Genomic DNA, 6,467 nt, shown 5'->3' on the forward strand with positions numbered 1-6,467 from the left:
TATGCCTTTGATAGAGCTAACGGGAAAGGTTGCAGGTAGTATCATCCTTGAATTCCTTGACTCAAGTGAAAAAAAAACAGGCTATAATATAGCAATAGCGTAGAAGAGCAGTTTAAAATTTTCTTGATTCCAATTTTGGTACATAAGTTCAGTAGTTATGTAAAATATCTAATACATGTAGCTCCAGTGACTGTAATTCATTTATACATGTAATAGTTAATAAAAAGCCACGAATTTTACCATTTACGCTCTGGGATATCCGGCTTTTACATATTTTAAGATTGTATAAACCTGATGTGCTCAGTTAGCATATCATGGCTTAAAACTTAAATAATACATGGATAAAGAAAGGAAATTGACAGAAAAACCATTAAAAACATATCTTACTTGCAAGACGTCTGCATCTGGTACTAAAGTAAACTTAGTAACACTTCCTTCAGAAAATGGAATTGCCATGATTAATATGTTGGTCCAGCCACCTACCCATGTTTTGAAAACGAGCTCGTTATGCTGTCTCACAACCATCATATGTAACATAACGGTCTCAGAGGCTCCCCCATACACGTTGAAATTAACATCTGTAGTATCCAATAAGTTGATAGCGAACCTGTATAAATAAATACAAAATGAGTGATTTGGTTATTATAAATGCGATTACGGCTTTCCCAAACCAATTAAATATTTTAATACCCAAAATCCCGCGAGATCCAATCCGGGTAAACCCAATATCATGATCCATCAACGTGTTTGCTAGAAACGTGATAATGGTATATCAAAACTATATGTTGGAGAGGACGATTATTTACAGCATAGAAACGGATGTTTTAATACCGTTTAGCACCGTTACGTGTACAGCACGTGCATATTGTAAAAGAAAATTCAATATTACCCAACCCAAGCGCCACCTTCTGGTGTCGTGATGTAAAATTCTAAACCTCCACCAACACCAAATATTCCAGGAATCAGCCAATCAAAGTCATCTGAAAGATCTTTCTACAAAATACGAACATTTTATATCAGTGTTATTGTAACTAAAAATAGACATGTGTATATTATCTTTCTAAGATGAATTCGTATTATTACTTATTTATAATATTCGTTCAAAACTGCGAATCTGTAATAGTATTCAATGCATTATTAATTTACTTGATAATGTTGCCGGCGGTATATATGGTATTGTAGTATATATTCGAATGAGATCTGATTGTCCTAGGCTAATGCATCTGGTTTATCAGAACTAATACATTTACTGAAAATTATCAATATTCTCCCTCTCTTATAATGTAAGGTAAAAAATCCCCCGTGAATCAATTTCGCTTGAATTAACGCCACTGATAAAACTATTATGTAATCTTGCTGTTCATTCGATGAATTATATTCCGACTGTAAACTGAAACAAATTTTCATAACGTTTTGCGATTTCTGTAGGGTAGCTATTAAAATGACACGAGGTAAAATGGCCCCAGCAAGCATAACGATGATGATGCTTTAGTACTAGTAAACAATTCAAATGAGATATAAACTTACCGCCGGTTGGTAAATTTCTATTGTTTTTCACTTCATGAGATAGGAAAATCCAGGGTCATATTGTTGGTTACTCCCCCAGATCCATGATAAACCAGTACAAACGCCAGTTACATCATTGATTTTGGCGGCAAATTGTTTATTGTCGGCATACTTTTCTGCACACGCCCGTCTTCCCGAATGGGCGGAGGTGCCTGTTGTAACTATCGTGTAGTTGACAAACCTTCTATCCGACAAAACCAAACAAAAGTAAAATATAATATACACTGACAAGATATTACGGTAGCGCATTTTGAAATGGATAAATGGATGAGCATGTATATTGTACATTAATGCATAATGCTTAATTGCTTTTTTGTTTGTTTTATTGTTCGGGTTCAGTACGCAGTCGATCTCATTTTTGTACATATTTGACATGAAACAGTTTTAAGTCACTGACATCCGCTTTCATTGTGAACATTAAATACTGATAATTGCAGATACATCACCTACTTACCTTATGACTTACACACTTTTAAATCATCTAAATTACAATGGTTATTGGTAAATACTTTGCCATGCTGGTACATTAATTACAACAGGAAATGTCTGTATAGCAATTTTAGCAAATAATAGACAAAGGAAACTTCATAAAGTGAAGTTCAGTTGGTTTATGTCCACAACGACAAATAAAAGATCATAGACTATTTAGTCATTGATCATTTCACGAAAGTAATAATTTATACGAAGTTTGAATAATTTCTCTGACATTTTGTCTAAATGATGTGGTTTACAGTCCAGATCATCCTTAAATTCATTCTGATTGTTATTTAAATTATTTTGCATATTCTTTCCTTTTTCAGTCTTATCAAGTTTACTTTTCTTTTTTCATGTTACATGCAGAGTAAAATAATTTCAAACAAATGAAATAAAAAGGAAAGATAGAAATACATATAGATAGTTTATTTATCATGGGGACCAGACCGGTATATTGATGGTTTTATAAAAGCATGCACATTTAGATATCAGTGTATGACCTAAAAAAATAACAAATTCAAACTGAAAAATAAACAACAACACCAAAATAATTGCTTTATTCAAATCAAAAGACGATTTTACTGTCAGAAAAGTAAGCGTTTCATAAGAAAAATAAATTGAATGTTCACCGAAAAATATAGATTTAGAAATAAATAAAATAAGATGAATAATGATGTTATGCTGTATTTTTTTTATTTAATTCTTTCAAAATACTTTTCGTAAAATTATTATACTTTCTTGTTTATGTTATAAAAAGTTTTTAAATTATTGAAATTCAGAAATATGTAAATTATCAATTAGCCAGACCCCTGACATGTTTATTACAATTTACGTGTCTGACACATTTATGTTTATTTACGTCACATGTATGACAACGTGATTATTATCATTAATTTTATCTACGACATTTATTTAAAGTTTTCTTATCTGATTATCTGTTTGACTTAAAGAAAGGAATTAACAGGCCGCTGACTTTTGACATCTGGCGTGTTAATCAGTCTTAATCGAACCATTTTTATTGGTCAAATCTATAATTCCATATTTAATAAAATGTATTTTCATTGGTTAATATTTTCCTGTTTAAGGGTCATTTTTTTCATTGGTTAATTATTAAAACCTTTGTTACAATTATTTTTGTATTAATAAATAAAAACTTTTTAATATAGAGGGATTCAGACAGTTATACAGTAAACATGTAATGGTTTAAGTTTAAAGTGTTGGTGCCGCAGTTTTCTGCGGTGGAATTTAATGTACATATATATTTGTTATTTTGACCGGTCAAAACTGTTAACCCACGAAACAAATTAAAAGAAAGTAATAGACAAAATAATCGGCATTCAAGGACATTCAGGAACCAGGAACATTTGACTTTAACAGGTACGTATGTTAATATACGTACCAGACTTTAAGGAATAATGAATGCAAACAAGTAAACGAAACTTTGGTAAAAAAATTATAACAAATTAATAATTAAAAAAAAAAAATAAAATATAGGAACTAAAAATTCAATAAACGAACGCGGAAATAAATACGTTAAAGTTAAAGAATATGCCGGATATTATCAGATGAAATTTATGGAGATATAAAGCGGTGAAAGAAAAACATATAAATTACAAAACATTTTGTTTTATCAATTCACATGTTTTTTATTCTCAGATACTTAATGTCAGTATTGTCTAAAAGGTATGTTAACCTAAAATTGGGCTTTATTTTATTGATCATGTGGACATATAATTTATTTTCTTATGAAAAATATGGTTGTAGTGTCATTTCTGAGTTTGTGACTTTAACTTTGCATCTGATTATTTTAGACATCATCACTATATATAAGATTTTGTATGTAAATTTCTGTTAGTGAATTGAGTGTGTGTGAATTCTTTTTTTAAGTCTTATCTATGGTTACTGAATGGGTGTATGTGTCAACAATACATGTATTTGGTTTGGTTGGTGTCTAAGGTAGTGGCTTGCTTGTGTTTAAGTGTCATTGGTCGAAATAATTTTCTTCATCATAATTTTATATGCCACTTCGGTATCTGGTAAAAAGTTTCACGTGTTAATAATTGCATTATGTTTAATGATGGGTAATGCTACTTATAATTGTTAAGTAGAAAAAAAAAAGATAAAAGTATTATAAAGTATCGTCTATGTAACGCATTCGTTTGCAAATTGATGTTGAACTATTGTATAATTCTACAAAGATGGAATATATATTTTTTTAAAAGCGGGACACATATTTCTAATCTTTAGATGTTGATAAAACTTGTAAACTTTCTATACATTAGCATGTACTTTGTTAATATAATTTGCTTTTTAATATTAATACTTATAGACTATAATGTCTGGTTTTTATACTGGTATTTTAAAATTTCAAAATAGCTTATATATTATGTCTTATTACATGCTGAGGTATAGCTATGTTAAATTGATTCTATAATGTATTAGGGAAATAAAATTTTTGTAAGTTCACAAAAAGAAAATTGCAAAATAAATTTAACAAATGCTGTATTAAATTAAAAGTTAGATTTTGAATTTCCAAGAGATAACATTGTGGCTTTCCACTAAATTTAATTCAGGATAACCTGTGCATATTAAACATCTTGTTTGTGGTATTCCACTTAGAAAGTAACTTTAATTAATAAAAACGGAACAATGTGTTGAAAATTAGCAATCTACGTAAGCGCATAATACAATCACTTTTATTGTTTAAATTTAATATATATAAGGAACGTCTCACTTTATGGAATAAAGTAAAATAGAGGAGGAGGTGATGTTATGCTGTATTTTTTTCATTTAATTCTTTCAAAATACTTTTCGTAAAATTATTATACTTTCTTGTTTATGTTATAAAAAGTTTTTAAATCATTGAAATTCAGAAATATGTAAATTATCAATTAGCCAGACCCCTGACATGTTTATTACAATTTACGTTTCTGACACATTTATGTTTATTTACGTCACATGTATGACAACGTGATTATTATCATTAATTTTATCTACGACATTTATTTAAAGTTTTCTTATCTGATTATCTGTTTGACTTAAAGAAAGGAATTAACAGGCCGCTGACTTTTGACATCTGGCGTGTTAATCAGTCTTAATCGAACCATTTTTATTGGTCAAATCTATAATTCCATATTTAATAAAATGTATTTTCATTGGTTAATATTTTCCTGTTTAAGGGTCATTTTTTTCATTGGTTAATTATTAAAACCTTTGTTACAATTATTTTTGTATTAATAAATAAAAACTTTTTAATATAGAGGGATTCAGACAGTTATACAGTAAACATGTAATGGTTTAAGTTTAAAGTGTTGGTGCCGCAGTTTTCTGCGGTGCAATTTAATGTACATATATATTTGTTATTTTGACCGGTCAAAACTGTTAATGTAAATATGAAGAAAAAAAAGAAAACTATATTAAAAACAAAAAAACGGACTTACTGAGTTTGTACTTAATTACCATCAAAAGAATAAAAATGTGGACATTTATAACTATTACACTTTAACGGAATATTATACCACGGAGAAAATACGACAAACAATTATTTGTTAAAAAATATTATGAATACGGAAACCAAACGTACCTCCAACCTCCTACCTACCCCATCCCGATTAAAACCCCGCACCACAATAGTAATACAGTGAATACAGACACATACCTTCAGATTATTGTCATTGTAATTTATATTTGCTCGAAGTTTTATTTCCGGTTCCAATTTTAGAAAGTTATCAGACATCATTTTCTTTTTTCGTATCCGTTTGAACTAAGTAATCTTACTGCCGCTAAATTAAGATTAACAACAAAATAAAAGTTCTTATAACCACCACCAACGACCACCAACAACAACCACAACAACAACAAAATACTGAGATCTGTATTACTGCTATATGACTTTCTAGCGTAAGCCAATTATCAAAGAAAAAAACAATAACAAAAGAATAAAAGATAAGAAACATGAAATTGAATTTTTAATCTATTTGTTGCAAGTTATGAAAGTAATTTTTAGTAGGAAAAGACTAACTGAAAAGAGAATCTGTAAATTGAAGAGGTCATGTAATGAAAAAAAAACGTTTTAAGTGTTTGTGACGAAACAGTTTCAACATACTTTTTACAATACTTGGTAATGTCCAAAAAGTTCACTAAGCATAGCTTAATATACTATACAAATATCTTGCGTATAATATACATGCTGTAAAATTAATTGGTTATGTAAGTTATATTATAAATGTCAATGATTGTATTTCCATATGACCAGAACACAAGTTGTTTTGCAGTAATTGGGTTAGCAAGATGTTCATACTGAATAGCCAATTCATCATCAAACAGTACCTGAAATATATCAATCATTATTAGAATAAAAACAGAAAAAGATAGACAAACGTTGTTGTTGTTGTTACTTAGCGATGAATATATGTATGCTTTGTCAA

At 29.2% G+C, this 6,467-nt stretch overlaps 1 long non-coding RNA gene across 1 annotated transcript; it reads right to left on the minus strand.

Moving 5' to 3' along the window:
* Nucleotides 1-390: 390 nt before the first annotated feature.
* LOC132736982 (uncharacterized) lies at nt 391-1,705 on the minus strand. Its single transcript, XR_009626664.1, has 3 exons — nt 1,528-1,705; nt 890-993; nt 391-607 (listed from the first exon to the last, which is right to left on the minus strand). It is a non-coding gene; the product is annotated as an uncharacterized LOC132736982 (long non-coding RNA).
* Nucleotides 1,706-6,467: the final 4,762 nt, after the last annotated feature.

The sequence above is a fragment of the Ruditapes philippinarum genome, unplaced genomic scaffold, assembly GCF_026571515.1.
Source record: "Ruditapes philippinarum isolate M1 unplaced genomic scaffold, ASM2657151v2 ctg6260_1_1_1_1, whole genome shotgun sequence".
In the NCBI taxonomy this organism is placed as follows: Eukaryota; Metazoa; Mollusca; class Bivalvia; order Venerida; family Veneridae; genus Ruditapes; species Ruditapes philippinarum.